The following is a 19,618-nucleotide window of genomic DNA, read 5'->3' as shown; positions in this document are numbered from 1 at the left end:
GAATATTTTGCTTCTGAACTTCGATATTCAGAGTGTACCTTGAAAATCGCTTAATTGTCGGCATAAGTTAGAGAGGTTTGCCAAAATATTAACTGGTTAGTATTTTGTAAAAAAGCAAACCCCACTAGCTTCGGTATGATGATAATTAATTAAGCTGGGTGCTCAGTATAGAATATTATGCTTTGAAAACCATGAAAGCGTGAAATTTTAGAAATAAGGATCCTTTGTTTTATTTCTACGCTCGTTAGTTGTGAGAAGTAGGTACAGTTCTTTCCAGTAGAAGGACATTTCTATCTCTACTCAACCATCACGATAAAAGGAATAAAACGAATGTGAAGTTATAATTGACTTTGACTGTCCAGCACTATTCAAAATTATTTATCACCGAAGAACAACGAGTATTGCTGGCAAAACAAATAATAAAATAAGGAACGAGACGTCCAAGAGTTGATGTAAGCATTCTTCCAATTCCTTTGTTAGCACGATCTCACCAAACGAAGCTTATAAATAAAACATGATGCACACTTCATTTGCCTTCCTGTGATTCTCGTGATATACTTATCGAATCACACATAATATTGGCTCTTTGGTAGATAACGAAGTCGAGGATTGAGCTTTCGAATTATTTCCTTTGTGATTCACAATGGAGATGTTGGGAGAATCATTGTTTCGAACATTATATCAATTTCGGTAAGTCCTGTTGAGTTGTTGGAGACTGACACCCCTGTATCACGATACAGGGTTCAAGAATTGAATAGATCAACTTTTAAGTGGTTCAACAAATCTTCACGTAGGCATACCCAAGAGGTTGTTTATAATTCTGGAAATGAATTGTGACAAAAAAATCATGTACCAAACCAACAACAATCCTCCGAGATGAAAGGCTTATTTCCCTAAATAATTAGGAAAAGTGGGTAATGGGCAGATGCAGAATACGTTAACGCCATCTGCCAATAATTGGTCATTTTCTTAGTGACGCTGTATGTTAGTATATTAAAAAAATACAAAATTCATCCAAGCTGAACAATTTTTTCACAGGGTAACAACAATAAATGATGTATGGAAGCATTATCGCTAGACTACTACCATTTCCCAGGATAAAGTAATCATTCGGTTTCATAAGCTTCGGAAATATGTATAACACAAACGAAAGTACACATCGTTGACTCAGCTTGACCATGACAACAACTGGCATTTCGACGAATGCAAGAACAAAGCTAATATTTTTATAGCCAAACATTCCTTTCTCCAAAAAAAACGTAAACAGTCTTTGAAACGATGATTAACATGTTGTCTTTTCCAACGGCAAATTCTCATAAATCGCATTTTAGATTTGAAATACGCCTACTTAGAATCAACAAATGAATTCAACAAAGCGATGAAAAAAGCAAAACACCAAATTTATTCATTGTATTGTAATAAAAAACTTTCGAAGACATTTGAAAGCATTGAAGTACACATTTCATTGACATAGAGGATGTACCATAATTAATGGTCAATAACTCACTTGCGTATTGTAATATCAAGAATATTCAGGCAAACTCAATTGATTTTTTCGAAGAATGTGCTACAGCTCCTACAAGGTGCGATACGTGAGGTGTCTTTTATTTATTTATTGCTTTAGCAAAAATCATTCTATCTCACTGTTACAATGAAAATTCTAAACAGGTGCTTCGGGAAACACCAAAATTAGTACGGTTAAAAACTTATACACCATTTTCTTGCAAAATGAATTTTTCAAATGTTTCTAAATGAAGAGTTTGTTACACGGTCCATCCACCATTTAGATCCTGAAAATTTCGTATTCAACTCGCTGTGACAAAACAAACATTTTCCTAAACCTATTGAATATAACTCGAGAATGGTTCACAATACAAACATCAGTTTTACAACAAATTTATGAAAGAATTCATCGTATATTTCAAAAATTCGATGTTACAAGGTTTAGGTACTCTATGGGTAAGTAAGTAAAGTTCATTAAATTCACAGACATAAAGACGTGGTGGATTCTGTGAGCTTATTGCATAGTGACCTCTTTGTTCGATGCCATTGTTCTGTGTTATCTTATACAAGTTCCACGAAATCGCTAAGACTGGCTTGAGAAAAGTTCTAAATCACTACAATAGGCGAGAAATTAATTTCAAAACTAATAATGAGTTGGAACTATCAAAATATCTAATAATGATTACCACTTTCGCCGTGAAATCAAATTAAATAATGGAGTGCCACAGTAAAGATGGAAATAAAGATAGTCCTTCAGTTCTAATAACGTCTACTGGTGAAAAGGTAATTACGAAATGTTTCAAACACAAACTAGGAAGTAACAATGAGGCGGTTTTATTGAAACTGCTCTGGTTTCCATTATTCCATTCATCATACAAAATAAAATGGATTTGCCTTAAAGTTTGAAGGTTCTGAAAAAGCATGAAGTGGAGATTCATACAAGAATTATTTGTTATTTGTTATTTTGTGTTTTTAACACCAATTGCTTTTATGATTTTTTATTTCTTTTCCTCGTGTTTGGGATGATGGAAGAGAACACCAATGAGAATTTTCCAGCAAAACAATTCAGCACGTAAAAATGCTAAAGCAATTATTTATTTATCCAAGAGCAGGGTGAAACTACCTGACTCCTTTGTATAGACGTTCGTAACCTTCAATCGCAACTTCAAACGGTCGAAACTTTTACCCTGTTAGGCCACAATTACAACTAACGAACGAAAATAACTTTCTCTCACATCACCTCTTCAATGTCAGCGGGAAAAAGGCCAGAAAATTTCGATCGATGACCGATTCGAAACTCCCATTTCTGAGCTGCAATAACGATCTTTCGAATTCATAATTTCCCCACCTGTTTGGCATCCGAAAACAGAGACCAGGCGAACCAGGATAATTCAATTCCACTAAAATAAGATTGTTACGACTTCTTACGTTACACCTACGTAGTTTTCTCGGAAAATCGCACTTGTCACCTAGTAAACATAAACTGATACTTCGCTACGTGAGGAAATGAAAGCGACTTTATTTACACAGTATCTCGTATCAAGTCCTTTATGGCATGCGAGAGGTCATATCCATTGATTTTCGGTTTGAGAGATGGACATATTTAAGTTTTCAATGTCGAGCAGCTAGTTTTACAGTCCGTTAAACTGTGGCGTTTTAAAAAACTTCTCACGTCATCGTCAACAGATGGAATGATCGAGTATGAATGGGATTCAAAAATCAATCGCATGAAAATTATTCCCTTGAAATGATGCAAATTACAAATAAGAGCAGTGAAGCGTTTCATGAAGTAGGAAATATTTTGAAACGACGATGTTGTCTATAGGCAGACCTGAATATTAATTAAGTTAGCATCGCAGTATAATCTGATAAAATGGATAGGTATACAATGTAGATAACAATTAATTTGAAAAGCACATCTATTAGCGATGTTCAGCACTTTGTCGTGAAATTGTTCTCACTGACGTGAAAGCGTTATTCCTTATTATCTTAACCTGAAACGCTCTACATGTACAGGGTGGGCAAAATTGGTGATACCTGAATTACAACTTTTTAACCCAACGAGATAGAGAAAAATGAATGTAGGTACCATTCATCATTCATGTCTTCTTTTTTCGAGAAACTAGTAATGCCATCAACTGCATTCCTCTATCTTCTTTTGTTTTTGAGTTTTAGGCCAAAATTTAAATTTGGGCGATTTCAACTTTGGTCAATATCTCCGTTTCTGTTTGTGATATAATGTTGAAATGAAGACATTATACAGACACTTTTTTGATAGCTATCCAGTGGCGTACTATGATTTTTCCTACAGGTTTATTTGCTGAGCTATAACATGAAGTTGTGTTTTTTTTATGAAAATTTCAGAAATATATTATACTTCACCCTCAGTCTTTCTAAGTCATTCTCATTTCAACATCCTAGCTTAAACAGAAACGGAGATGATGACCAAAGTTGAAATTTTAATTTTGACCTATAACTCGAAAACAAAAGAAGATAGAGTAATGCAGTTGATGGCATTATTAGTTTCTCGAAAAAAGACGACCGTAATGTGCCATGCATTTTCCTCTATCTCGTTGGGTTGAAAAAGTTGCAATTCAGGTATCACCAATTTTGCCCACCCTGTACAGCTGACCCCTACTTTCAAAAGATGGATAATGCCCAAAATCGTATCCCTCTATCTTCTTTTGTTTTCAAGTTATAAGTGAAAACTTATTTTTCGGTTCTTCGAATTGGTGCCCCTATTTCTTGAAGTTTCAGTGATATTAAAAAACAAATGTTACATTCTACAGACACTTTGTCATGTAGAATGCAGTGAAGTAGTCAGAGATGAGTGGTAACTTTCATTTTTTTTTAAATATTAACCCAATTTTATTTTAACCTACACTTTTCTGATTCAGAATATATAATATACCTACGTCATGTCTTTTATTGTTCTTCCAATGAAAAGAACTCAAAAACTATAGGTGGGTCAAGTTAGCAGGTCATTTTCACTGATGATATGATAATGAACTTTATCTTTCTTTATTGTTTCCATACTGTTGAATATCTCCACACTAGCTTTGCCTTTAGTGGATTTCCTTCGATTTATTATTCAGATATTAATATTGAAACAACCTCTTAGATCTCAAAGAATAAACCTCATTATTATAACAAATATGAGAGACTTTAATTCACTTTCATTCCGGATATTTAAAATGATCTTAATACTCGTACTACAGCCTTTGCAAGCATCTTCACAAATAAAGACAGCTGTTCTGGTACTACTATAGATAAATATGAAGTTATCATAGAAATTCTCGTAATTTCCTAATTTTCCATGCATCTTCTCTAATATCCGGAATGAACGAGACCTTCAAAGTCTCTCATCAAGTCTTCTCAGCAAAAATCATCATATTATCAATGAAAATGAGCTGCCAACCTGACCGAATTAGTTTTTGAGTTTTTTATTGAAAGAACAATTAGATACACGACGTATATTACATATTCTGAATCAGAAAAAATATGTGATTGAAATATGTTATAAGTACATAGGGTTTATGGGTTTATATTCAGAAAATGAAAGTTACCACTATATCACTGAAAAGAATCTTTTACTGCGCTACTGCATTCTACATGAAAAAGTGTCTATAGAATGTAACATTTGTTTTTCGATAGAACTGAAACTTCATGAAATAGAGCCACCAATTCACTTCAAAATTTCAAAAATGGTCTTCTCGAAAGTATGCCTCGAAGGGTAGAAAGCTTGAGATGAGCTTGTGGGGATCTTAGTACCAGCTTTACCAGGCTTTCTCTTCATTCAATTTTTTTCAGAAAAAAATGTTCTTCTAACTTTCATACTTTTCTGAAAGAGACAAGAATATCAACTGAACATACTCCTGTATCTGATCAACAAAAAAAACATCTTGAAGAGAATAAATACTCCTCAAATAAATTAATGGAAGATCAGTGATCCCTATGAATTGTTGAGCAGTGTAGTTGATAAAAAACAGAATATAAACAACTGAAATGTATATTGACACCGTACAATTACAATCTGATACAATATTAAACGGTAATTATTCCAGGTACGATAATAATTCATTTGGAACAGAAAATTCCAATTTGATGTTCGAAAACATTATAAAAACATTTATAAATAAAATTATACAATCGGATACCCCTCTATTATTTCAATTAGTAGCTCAAAGGACAATCACATCAAAACGCAAAAAAGATAATGTCCATAAAACGTTCACCATGATAGAAATAAACGAATTTTCGACCTAAAATCTATTAATAACAATAAAAACATACACGCACGTCCATTGCCCAACAATTTCGGATCCCAATTTTCGGGTCCATTAAAGATACCGGTTCCAGATCCGTGGATGAGATTGTCGGTCGTGTTACAAAACGATTCGGTAATAGGGGGACACTCGATGAAGAAATCTTTTTGGGGCTCTACTGGAACCGTATATACAATCGAGTAACGAGCAGATCGGAGCCGGTCTTAGCCGGCGATTAATTGCCATAAGAAAAGGGGGCCAAGGCCCCGGAATCGCACAGGCAATTACCACGATGTTCAATATAGGTATAAGTGATGATAAAAGTGAAATTGAAGCGGGACGTTTTGGGCAAATCGATTTTTTTTCAATTCTTCGAACGTGTGACGTTTGAGGTCGTACCAGATATCGTCGGTGACGGTTTCATGACCTACTGGCCTTTGCCAGCAGCTTCGCTCGCGTAGAAAACATAAATGTGCAAACCATGGCGTCGAGAAGATATTCATAATCCCCATTTTATCATAGAGATTCAACGGAGATCCAAAATATATTGCAACATTAGATTTACTCTCAATGACATATTGATAGGTATTACTATGACAGTATTACTATTACTAAGAGATAGAAATATGACATTTTTTATCAAGTAAACATAGAGCATTTCAAATTGGCGTCACACTGAGGAAAAACCAAACCATATTTACTCCATTCACATTTATTTTAGCAGTCGGTTGGCCATGAAACAATTTTCTCAAGTTTTTGTAACTAGAATGGAGTAAGGTTGGCACTCATGAAATGTCATTAATGTTATAACGCCGTTGCCACAACTAATATCAATTTTTATTACGAAAATGACGAAAGTGATTGAAAAAAGAGACAGAATTTCAGGAAGTGCTATTTAGAATTCAGGTTCACTAATTCAAATAGTTATACCCTGATATTCTAAAATCCACAATACGTCAGACGGTAGCAAACATATTCAATGTAAGAGAATTTATATTATGTTTCATCTAAATCTAAACAGCTTATATTTCAGCTGAATATTTCCACAATCAGAAAGATTGTGAATGATGAGGATGACAAAGAATTTCCTTCTATTGGGAGACCCAAAAAAGTGGTGACATCTGAGAATTTTATGTTTGAGTGAAAATGCGAAAAGTTTACTACAGGATTTTCGTTGAATGTCATCGTAGAATAAGTTCCCAGTAAACAATTTTATATTTAACAAATGTTTCCAAAACATTGCACTGGAACATGAAATATTTCAAAGTAAAGCTCTGAAATATATCCGACACATTTATGAGATCCTTAATGTCCGCCGATTTTTACGTTTCATAGACGTACCAACGAAACATCGATAGAACATTTCAAAGACATGGAAAAAGAATATATCTACGAAACGCTTCCGAATCATTTCTGGAATATAATTATAAATAGCTTAATGAAACGTTGTTGGAACGTTTGCAGCGGAACGTGTTTTTCAAATGTTTCTGAAATATCCACTCAGTTTATATAATACTAAGTTCGAAAAATACACTCCATCGCCTCTCTCTATTCCTATCGTTCTTTTAATCGAATCTCTAAACTAAACTCGATAAAAAGAACAATATGAGTAGAGAGAGGCGACGGAGTGTATTTTTCGAACTTAGTAATAATCAACACATTTCCATGAAATGTATAGGTTGTAACTTTTCTGTGCACTATATTCTACTTCAAACAACAAAATATTATGGAATAAAAACACCTGATAACAAATTCAAGAAATTTATATTTTTATAATGAAATGGAGAGTAGAATAATTTTTCTCGTACATATAATCATTCATGTATTATTGTTTTCTCCCTGATGCTTTTTCCTGATGTACCGGAGGTTTGCCTGCCGTGACCAGCTGCTGACAACACCCTCGAATTCTTTATCCGTTGTTTGATAGCCTGTTATTGCTGCATCTGAAAAATATAAAATTTTACAGTAAAATTCGATCAAGTACTGTACCATGTCTTTGTTTTATGTATTTGCTTGCTATACAAATGTCTATGATCTCACTTGCAGAAGACGCCCTATCATTATTCTTCCGCTCATTTTGAGCAGTAAAAGGAACATCCGGAATATTTCCAATTTGTGTAGACACCCCGTCAGTTAATAGTTCAGTAATATTCACTGGCATATCTGTTACTATCTCAACTGGTATATCTGATGTTATTGTCTCAGCATTTGTTGATTGCAGTTCGCTCTGATTCGATGGGTTTTCAAGTCGTAGCGTATTTGAATTCTCATTTGTACTTCTGAGCCGTTTTAAATTTTCATTAACCAAAATTGAGGTTATCTTGAAGCTTTACCGAATCCATCTTATGAAATGTAATCTAAATAACTTACCTTTGATTTTTCAGACATGATTTATAACACTATCTAACACATAACACTAACTAGACTAGACACAACATCACCAAAAATACACATGCCCAGCTATCTAATGACTGTCAGCGGAGTTTGCGGTTTGCCAGGTTCTTGGCATTAGAATGAAATCGCGCCTGCGCAATGCCGCCAAACATTTCACCTACATTTCTGATACATATGACGAAATGTCTCAGAAAGTATCGAATAGATTTCATTTGAAATGTTTCATGTAGGTCACATTTCAACAGATTGTTCAAACAACATTACTGAAATATTGCAGATAAACGTTTCAAAAAGTATCAAATAGGTTAAATTTGAAATATTTCATATATGTATCGTGTATTCTAGTGAATTCACTAGAATTGATTTTTCTATTTTTCATTTGACTTGTCCTATACATTGTAAATGTCTTAAGGTACCAATAAATACCTAATTATTATTATTATATCAATCAAGGGCGGCTCGTCAGAGGAGGCAAGGGAGGCTAAGCCTCCTCATAAAGCTTAGAGCTAAATTACATTCACTTCGGGCATGTCCTCATTTTCAGAAAGTAATTTCTATATAAATTTTCCGAACACCTGAACTAGATATTCAGATAAAAATTAGTTCATTTTTCGGTCCTCCGCTCATAAAAATCCAGCATAACAATCATACAATCCACCGGCTGCGTACGCGTCCGCCGCGTCGAATGTGAATATTTCCTACCACAGACGGAGGCTGTTGGGCCTGCTGCCTCCGTTGATAGTGTAACTCACGCATACGTTCTCTGGACTCGCATAATATCCGAACAAGAATTCAGCTGACTTACTGTACCATATTCGCCCGTAAAATGTACCAGAGGAGGCTCAGCTCCCCTGTTCTCCATTGATTCTTTCGTGCCGTCTTCGACTATATTCGCTTGATCTCCGACGGTAGGGGCGTTGTCCGGCGGTAGTTGTTATGATTTAAATTTTCAATTTGAATGTAACGACTTCGTGGAGAACTGGAACTTCGGGAAATTTGTGATATATTCTTGTTAAGATAGGTTGTTTTGTTAGGGCGTTAGGGGTAAGTACTGATACGGATCAAAAAATAAAATAGAATTGAATATTGAGAATTAACTGTACACGTTGTTAAAACCTTTACAAGACCTCCACCAAATTTAATTACACTAAAGTCTACCGAAAGCGTCAGAATAGAAGTTTCAGTGTTGTTTGGTACGATAAATGTGATTGGTTAACTGGATCGATCAAACGGGAAAAATTATTTTGCTGGCCATATTTAGTATTTTCTCATCAAACAGAATATAGGTTCATGGTTCAAAACGGGGTTTTCAGATTTGAAAAATTTACCGCGATCTATCGAAAGGCATAACAAGTCAAAGGAGCATATAGCATCCTCTTGCATTCAAAATTAATCTTGGAACTGACAACTTTTCATTATGTTGAAGAAGTATACTTTATTGACTGATAAGAGTTTGTTCCAACACTCCTCGAAAACTAGAAGCCTCCTCAGCTCTCATGACCACGAGCCGCCACTGATATCAATGTTTTAAGATGAACAGCCTCAAATACACGCCAGTTGTCCTGTTAATTGTTCATTCATGTGAAATTTTTGTTCAAAGGTGAAGTTCATCTTGACTTGAAACTTCCTTTAATTCCTTTTACTTATATTAATGCAAGATGATTTTTGTTGAAGAATTCAACATTCTTGTAATTATCTATTAATTCCTTCGGGAGTTACCCATTCCTAACCACTGCATCATATGCATTTCATCTTCGGGTTTATTTTTGAAATCTACAACTGATGTAACGTATTCAAACTTTAGCCAAAGAAGATAACGAACATTAACTCTCCTCAAGCTAGTGCATATTATGATGATTATACTGATCTCTAGTATTTTTCATGCAAATAACTGGATTTGGTATGCCTTCAATCAGTTCGTATAAACTTCAATTATGTTCGTCACATATTTTCCGTGAGATTCGATATTGTGATAAAATACGTAATAACAAAAACTTTTACGTAGAACGGGCAACATAGCGTTGATTTAAAACCAAAAAATGTTTTGACAAGCGTCATAACCCCACATTTTCACAGAGTGAAATGTGTCAAATTTCCATAGCCAACCGAGTCCTAAAATAAAAGTGAATGGAGTATAAATATGGCATTCATGATCACAGAACTTTAAGTTGTACTAGTCAATAATCGTCTGTTTTCTACGAGGTTTTCTATCATAACGCGACTGAGGTATAAGTAATATGCACTGAACCAAATTTCCTCAGAAAAACGATAAGGATATTCATGAAAACCACTCGAAATCACAAAAACATGAACTTAACCAACACTTGTGTGTCCCTCAGTGGATCTGTCAGAGTCAACTGATCCAAAATGCTCATCATGATGAAGTAGAACCAAAGAGTAACAACTTGTTACTCTTTAGTAGAACAATGTAAATATCAAAATGGTGAAGGATTGAGCAATCCATCCAAAATGTTTCACTGTTCGGTCAGCATTGTAGTCTGGAGGAATCATAAAGCGTTTTTCTTCGAAGACGAGCCAGTCAATGGAGTAAAGGTGGATGACGAATGCTATTCTGCTGTGATAATCCATGATGAGTCAGAAGACATTGTCCCCCGAAGATGGGATTTTGTCAAAGAGCGTTATACAGGTTGGTCCAGATCGTAACCAAGAAATTTTAACCACGTAATCTACATCAAAAATAAGCCCTAGTTTGTCATATAAACATATGTCGAGAAATGTTTCCTCTCCGAGATACGGGGTGTTAAAAGTGCCTCGTGCAGCAAAATGTCAAGAGACCGAATTTGCTCCAAATTAAATAGGGATTTGAATAGTAATTTTTATTTTCGGAAAAACCACTGGCGTATCATTTTTCATCTGAAAATATTCAGTCTCGCTGCAGTACGGACGCCACTGGTGGAATGAAAAAGAAATGATATTATGCAAAAAGTGCTCCTTGACGCTCAAAACCTATGTCTCAAATTTCATAAAAATATTTCAAGCAGTGTGAAAGTTATTAATAAAAAATATTTTTTTTCTATAATTTTAACACCCCGTATCTCGGAGAGGAAATATTTCTCGACATATGTTTATATGACAAACTAGGGCTTATTTTTGATGTAGAATACGTGGTTAAAATTTCTTGGTTTCGACCTGGACCATCCTGTATAGTGGATACGTGGAAGTAATTTCCTAGATGTTAACATAAGTTAGTGAAAGGTTAATAAAGGTTCATTTCGCCCACCTGATAGGCTATTGTTATAGCGAAACACACGTCGTTGTTTTATTTTTCACTATGACCGTGACCTACCGAAATACATACAAGCTAGTGATTTGTAATGATTCCGTTTCTACGTCGAAATCAGCTTTTAGGTTTATGATTCATTGCGTATTGCGTCAAAGTATTGAATCCAGTCAATGGAATTCATAATTTTGCATTATTTATAAACCGTAATTTTGGACTATTAAAATTCTAAATAGCACTCAGTCTAATTCATCAATATTCTAGACTGCAGCCAATAAAAAACTTCTGATTTATCGATCTCATTGTAAGTTAAATTCCACAGTCTGCTTCGTGCAGCTGAAACAAGAAATGGCAGGTTCTTGAAAAAAGAATAATCTGAATAATTACTGACTATCTATTACGTAAATCGCCTTAGAATTCAAATATGGTTCGAATAAGCATAATATCAAGGTTCGCGGATATATATTTTTGTAACGCTGAAAGCAATTTACCTACCTCTCATCTAGATACAATTATTCTTTAAGATATAAATTTTTTTTTTTTTGGGTGAATACTACAAATATGAATATCAAGTTCAACGTGAAACGAAACTTGAAATCGATTCAGAGTTGATAATATGAGGTTCTCTTTAGCTTGTTATGATACCTATCTATTCAGATCTTTATATTAGTAATTAACAGAGGTAAATTATGTGATCGTCACATAACAAGTTTGGTATTCTTCAAATTAACTCAAATTTACTGCAGTTCAATCGAAGGGGTATGATATAATTAAAAAAAAAACCTGCTCTGGTTATTTCTATCGTGCATGTATATAAAATATACATATATCCTGTAACTGACCATATAACAAACACAAAATAAATTAGTTATGATATGTACATGCTCCAAAATTTAAATAAATTGTATCGAAACTGAGAGTATTTTTTGGGTAGTCTCAAAACACGACCATTAACCTTCAAGAGCAGGAAGCTCTACAGCAAATCTAAAAAAAAAACTCGTTCAATTAAGAAAATATGATAATTTAATCAATTAAATTATCTTTTGGATCGAATAATATCCACAATACAGCATATTATTTCCAAGGAAAAATTTGAAAAGCAGACTCTGATAAAGATGAACTTTTATTATTTAATATAACACATTTTAGGATCATGTATATGAGTATGAACTATCTACCCAATTTTTCAAATAAGAAATGTTTCAAAAGTTCCAAAGATATCTTTATGAAGGCATACATATTATGTCATATCATGCGTCATGGGATAAATATAAAAATGGTAAACGAAACTTTCAGATGTTGACTAATTTGGATGCGAATCATTTATAATGCTTCAACACACCAAATGCGGATAATCTATGTAGTATAAATGCTGCGAGATCCTGAAAACCCAAGTTTCTACGGCTTGATACAGAGAAAAAAATTCCTCGACTTTGAGGAACTCTATTCAACGTCAAAGATTTATAGAACACTCTGTATATCAAACAGAATTATGAAAATTAAGAGAATATTAGAATCTTTAATACTTTTACAACGGATAATTGGATAATTAGGGTAATTCCCTCTAGAATGACCATGTGATATTTGGCCACAGATAATTTGCACACCCAATATTGAAAAACGAATTCGAAAATCGCTCTGCCAGATGAATCGTCGCAACTTGAAGTGAAACACACCGCATACGAAGCCGAACATTGTATCGATCCGAAAATAACAAAACGGGAATTTTTGATTGCTGACCCGTTGGAAGTCACATTCCAAGACGAAAAAAATCGCATGACGCTCATGGACAAGTAGTTGAAGGAGAAATGAGTATTCTAAATTCCAATCCCATCAAAATGATGTTTAATATTCGAATTATATTGCCATTAAATCATTTCGAAATAAATCCTCAAATGATTTCCCTCTCTCATCTCACAGTATCAGAGTATGCTGAATATTGACAAAGGTCAACAAGAGCAACTTTGATGTGTCTAATTAAAAACAAATGGAGTTGAATATACGATTAAAATCTTTCGATTATCATAAATCCTCTGAATTAGATAGGCAGATATGAATAAATTTTTACACAGGGCTAGTTTTCGACTAATAAATATACCGGCTACTAGGTGTAGTTTTCTAGAAATTTGTATACAAAAGTTTTCCGAAAAAAGCTCTTTCTACTCGAATATTTTCAATTCTTTGTCAACAAAATTTTCATATAATCTTCGATAGAAATCATTCTTTTTCTATTGAACAGAAGAAAAAATGAGAATTTCTGATAGACATTAGACTAGACAGGTTTAAATCTAGTGGCAAACATTTCACCTCGCATTTCACAAAATATCGTCCTTTCCGCAAGGACACATGTTGTTCTTAGTTCTTAGGGAGAAACCCTGACACAATTCCTATACTCAGAAGCCTTTTCATGACCAAAGATGGTCCGTTGATGATCTGTGTCCGAATTACCCCAGACCTACTAAGGTAATGGAAAATTCTAGCAAAACTAGAAGAATAGCTAATGTAAAAATCTTATAAGCTCATTAGCATCAAGGACAGTGAAGAAAATCCACCAGAAGGAATCTCTTTGCATTTTATGCTAGTAGTTGGGGAGCCGAAGAGGGAAATTCGGGATTTACTCGAGCGTGTCAGATTAATATAAGGGGACATACCTTGGACCCTGTAGAGTACCTCTACCAAAAATTTGACCTGTATATAGGTCTAGGACAGCCTGTCAGAATAGTAAAAAAAAAACGATCATTGTACATACTCGAGCGTGTCAGATTAAGATATATGTGGTTAATTACATATTGAAAAGTGTATATTCTCTTAATCTGACAATTTAAGCGCGTCGAAAATGTGTGGGAGGGCGCCAAAGTTGCAAAAAAAAAGTCACGTGTACATTCTCGAGCGCGGTGGCGTTTTTTCTTATTTTGAAGCTAATGATTCAAGAATAACGGAAAAAATATAATCTGACATTTTTAGCAAGCCGAAACAATAAAAATTGGCCATAAAGATCACAAAAATCAGTTTTTTTGAACTAACTCCTTGCCTGGGCTCCAAATATTTTTCGCATTCATTATAAAAGTTGTAGAGCATAACATTTTCTAAAAATTTTGTCCCCAATACGAGGTGTTTAGCGATACATGATGAAGCGACAATTCACTCGTTTGAAAATAGTATTCTAAGGTTCGGTCACAGACAACACTAAAATTTTCGTGACTAATTTCGAAATTGTCATCATAGAAATACCTTGTCATTTTGACAATAGTAGATTAGACTGGGATTCTACATTGACCTTGCCCTTTCGCATGCGTGCCTAAGCTTCTCGCCCTCGTTCTCGCCCTTATCGCCCTCTAACTCGAGAACGGTTAAGAGTATGTAAAATTGCTTCAGACAAAAGTTGTGTAGAATTTTATTATCTACAACTTTCATAATGAATACAAAAACGATTAGAGGTACATGGAGGGAAATATTCGAGAAAAAAAGGGAGTTTTATCATCTTCAAAGTGTCAGATTAAGAAACCCCCCCTGATTAGTGTCAGATTGATGGCTCAACACGTCTAAAACACCGAGATTAAGCAACTGTATAAAAATCTGACACCCTCGAGTATGTACAAGTAACGATTTTTTTTTTAATTTTCAAAGGACTGCTGTGACCTTGCGTCACGTCCAAATTGTCAATCCCTTGAAAAGTAGCTTCCTTTGGGTCCAATTAACATATCCTCCACAAACCTGACACGCTGGAATTTTTTTTACCATTTTCAACTCTTCCGTACGGCCAGTCCCACCGCGCAAACTGTCAGATAAGCATGAATTCATTATCAGAGACACGTAGAGCATATACATTATCTTAATCTGACTCGCTCGAGTATGTAAACCTGACGATTTTTTTTACATCTTTGAGACCCTGCAGATCGAGCTGCAGACGATTTCCCCACCGCTGAAAGTGCATATATCATAGAACCTTTTTTTCTTTCTACCATCTAATCTTCAAAATCCACTAGGTCTCCACGACGCTCGAGTACATCCCGATATCGTCGGCCCCCAACTATAGTGTGTGGCCTAGAATATTTAAATTCAGCTTCTATCTAGACTATAACAGCTGATTATAAACACGAAATATCAAAAAGACAAGGAGACATGTGATCTAACAAATATACAGAGTGAGTCAACGTCCTTGATCGGTCGATAACCTCGTCGATAACCCTTTGTAATTTTGTACTAGATTGAATGATTCAAACTTCGGAGGAATTCACTCTAATTAGCGCATAAACTAAAGTATTTTTGACTTGTGGTCCGAAAGTGGGGACGATATTACCTTGTGCCTCTTTGACGTAGACCATTTTGTTCGAGAAATTCCATGGTAATGAGGGTTTTAACATGAGGTCGTTCGAGATAAATGAATAATTTTTTTATTGAATTCCCGGATTCTGCAATTTATGGGATCACTCTACAGTTGCTCCGAAAGACGCTGGAAGTTTTCGAAAATTACTCCTAAAAAATGTCATTACTTGAACTTTTTTTCTCTATTGGATACCCTGGTGGGTGGTCACCTTTATTTTTATGTTAACATCTCGGTTAACATTTTAAGCCAAAGATGAATTTTATAAATTATTCATGAATGAATACTTAATTGAATAATGAAGAAAAAATTGTCTTATTGACATTTATTAAAGGTAATTTTTGAAAAATCTGAGAGTTTTTTCAGACCAACTGTAGACTGATCCGAAAAACTGCAGAAGACTTGAAAACTCTCTGGGAATTCACACGTTTATTTCGAACGGTTCTCAAGATATCTTTGGTTAAAACCATTATAACTATAGAATTTGTTGAAAAAAGGTGGCCTATGCCAAATATACAGATAAATTATGACAGTTATCTACCGATCAAGCATTATTGACTCACCCTGTAGAGTCAAGGTGATGGTTTTAGTTCCTAAAGAGCGCCACACCACCCCAACCTGTTCATGATAATCCAAATAAAACTTACTCCTAATAAAACAATCCTAGTGAAGGAGAAATGTTGACACTCGAACCAAAACAACCACAAACAAACTTGTCCAAGAGAAAAACTAAACTTCACGTGAAAGGATCGTAATTGCACGTCCACAAGGATCCGGGTTCCATAAAATCACCACTTCGTACAACTTGCACCTTTGGCTGACGCACAAATGACGGTACCGAGTGTACAAGTAAAATCCTACAGTTTGTAACTGATCGTTTTCAATGATATCTCATATCGCACTAGGTCCAGGTGACGGGCCTCTCGAGTTTGCGTGGGGCTAGTCAGATAACGAACACCGGGTCCGCTGCTGGGATCTGATTGCCGGTGGTGGGACGAGTTTTCAATGGAAAGCAAAAGACAAAGCAACGTACGCATCCGTGTACCATTCAATGCTCATCGAGAGGATTGTAAAGGATTCCATTCAGGTCCGAAAATCATTAGGGGAGTAGTGAAAGTCTGTTTATTTACAACCCGAATCGAAGGGATTATTGCCAGAAAGGAACCCTCCTCTAGAAAATTTCGTTTCTGGATTATTCAATCTTATCCTTCTTCGCTGCAAGTGATACAGGCTCGGATACAAGTGTCTCGGAAATCTCAGAATGAATAGGTGAGCCTATAACACCTCATAGAAGAGCTATTTGGTGTCTTGAACAAAATTTTACTTGTCTTTTTTTTCAAAGTAACGAATTATACCACGGTCACAAATTTATTCAATCCATGTCATGCGTGTGCATCCAATCTATTGTGAACAAGCGAAACGTCGCAATTAAAAATGCTATCGAGCTCAATTTCGGCAGGATTATGCTGATCTAGGGTGAAGAAGCCAATTGATTCTGGTAGAAATAGAGAAAATATTGTGGGGATGCTACAGATCGCAATTTTGAATTTTTAGATGTGAAATTTTGCATGTTGCTACCCACCTACATCTACATATGCACCCCCATCCTATGAAAGTGGTAATTTCGGAATTTATCCTCGAAGAAAATCTCCACATTTCTTCATTTCAGAAGATGCTCGATTTTTATTCAGGTTACTTTACGATGCGACACCTGACGCCAATTTTTGTTGATTTGACAAGCGAAGTATTTTATTCAGAACGTCCAATAGGTTAACCATATGAGCCATGAGGTGTTTCAGGTTTATCCATCCATTCTGGGACACTGTATTCAAATTACTACAGAAGATGTGTTATGGTTTTAATCATAAACGATGGTTTCGTTGCTGATTTTAACAGTCATCGATGACTTCGAAGAGGAAGAACCTGTGCCCTTCAAGAGGTATAAAGTTGCATTCGCCATTTTGTACACATGAATATTGATTTTGTTAAAAACAATTTCCACGCAGACTTTTGAAGATTAATATAATTTTTCACTTGCAAACAGCATAATTTTATTTTTGATTGGGATTTCTGAAAATAGAGCTCCAGTTTTGGCCGCGAATTCTTGATTTTTTATCTATAGATTGAAAGGGGTTGTAGCTCCACGATGAATTTTCATTGTAGAGCTGAAAGTGATGTATGTTCTGAAAGAGCAACTCGTCTAGTAACAAATCTTCTTGACGAAAATTCGTGGTGTAACTATATAGGTCATCCATAAACTTTTAGGCAGAAACCCACGGTTTGACAGGTTATATTATTTATTAGTTTTAACCGAGGTTTAAACTTCACTAATTCCCAGAGTTTTCGAACTTTTCAACGTTTTTGGTAACGTTCAGACCTCTTACATGGATCTTTGTTAGGTAGCAGTTCATCTGGTGTTTCAAGGAATTGATCAGATGACAAACAGAGGAAATTCTGGCCTATTTTTTCCTATAATGTTCATTTACGTCAGTAGATTGTGCCCATTGAAACTGTATGTTACAATTGTATGAAATTCAGCAAAAAAAGTCCTCAACGTTCATCTAAAAAAGGCGTTTCACCATATAATGAACTGAATACTAAAAAAAGTATCATTGTTGGGGGTACATCTTCAAAGGTTCACTTAAGGATACAATTGTGTGGTATTCGTTATTGAAAATAATGAAAAATTGCGTTAATTCAAAGAAATTTCTATCAATTTGTACCTTTTTACTATATAACAGCTAATACATTGTGGTAAAACTTACTGCGGTGTCCTTCAAATCATCATTTTGCCGTTGATGGTTTTCTGGTTCGAGATATCGGATGACAGCACCTTATCTGTGAAAAGAAAGTCAAGTTTTAATATTATCATTTTCATAACCTTAGGTACCAACTATAAATATAATGAAAATGAAAACAAGCCTAGAACAGTGAGACGTACATAAATGCAGTATATAAGATATACATCATTGAGTCGTTAATAGTTAAAATAAATATTTGTCTTGCATTCTGCATGTTTTCAAGGCTTCATCTCCAAATTAATTCGATTTTGATTGACTTTGAAAGTAATTTTCCATCTATATGTTTGTAACAACTGCGTACATAACTTCGTACTTGCATGATGTAAATATGAACAAATTGAAATTGAAAACTGATTGTGGTCCATTACTTCCAATAACAAACCTTTGGAATTGAGCGCCAGAAAAAAAAAACAATAAATAGGAATAGTGAAAGTGTATTTCAATAATTTTACTGAATATAATGTCAATGAATTTTAGGGACATCACTCAACAAAATTTCATTTCAACTGAAAATCGCTCTTATTTTTACACATAATGTAACAATTTTCAGAATCTTCAGATCCTTCCACTACAAAACAATAACCGAAATTGGAATAAGAAAATTTACAACCTTAAGGAACCTAAAACCTCACACCTTTTTGCTTTGGTAGGTTTTCGATTTTTATTCTTCACATTACAAAGGTTTCTCCAACAGTTCATGAGAAAAATGCTTTTTGAGATTTTTTCGATATGTGTCTCAAAAAAAAAACTGTGAATAGTCCATAAAGGTTCTATTATTTCTTTTGTGATGCTAGACGTTCAGTGTTGGATGTAATGATCCAAAAAGGTGAATTTCATTAATCAAAAACGAGAATGGAATGATTTTACTACCATTTATAGCACCTACTGATAGGAATCACACAAAAACAAAGAAAGTGCGAGTGAAATATTCAATCTCTCATGAATTTCATTCATTACAAAACTTCTCGATGTGGAGATGGGAGTTGAATTTGTAACAAGCTTTCTAATATGCTATACGATGCAATAAAAATTCCCCATATGTACATTTCAATCTCTAGAGCTATAGGGACTTTTTGCCGCCGCTACTTTC

The 19,618-nt window shown here is 34.7% G+C and overlaps 1 protein-coding gene across 4 annotated transcripts in view; it reads right to left on the bottom strand.

The window, feature by feature from the left end:
- LOC123314909 (E3 ubiquitin-protein ligase RNF19A-like) overlaps positions 1-19,618 on the bottom strand; it is a 45,309-nt gene that overhangs the window by 20,522 nt on the left and 5,169 nt on the right. For 2 of the 4 annotated variants that reach the window (XM_044900357.1, XM_044900359.1), the window contains exon 2: positions 18,493-18,565. The gene's annotated coding sequence lies outside the window, so the exon portion shown is untranslated. Of the gene's footprint in view, positions 1-16,374; positions 16,645-18,492; positions 18,566-19,618 lie in introns of those variants that run through there. The other 2 variants (XM_044900360.1, XM_044900358.1) reach the window with 2 other exon arrangements.

Source organism: Coccinella septempunctata, chromosome 6 (assembly GCF_907165205.1).
Source record: "Coccinella septempunctata chromosome 6, icCocSept1.1, whole genome shotgun sequence".
NCBI classification, from domain to species: domain Eukaryota; kingdom Metazoa; phylum Arthropoda; class Insecta; order Coleoptera; family Coccinellidae; genus Coccinella; species Coccinella septempunctata.
This window is presented reverse-complemented; position numbering and strand designations above follow the sequence as displayed.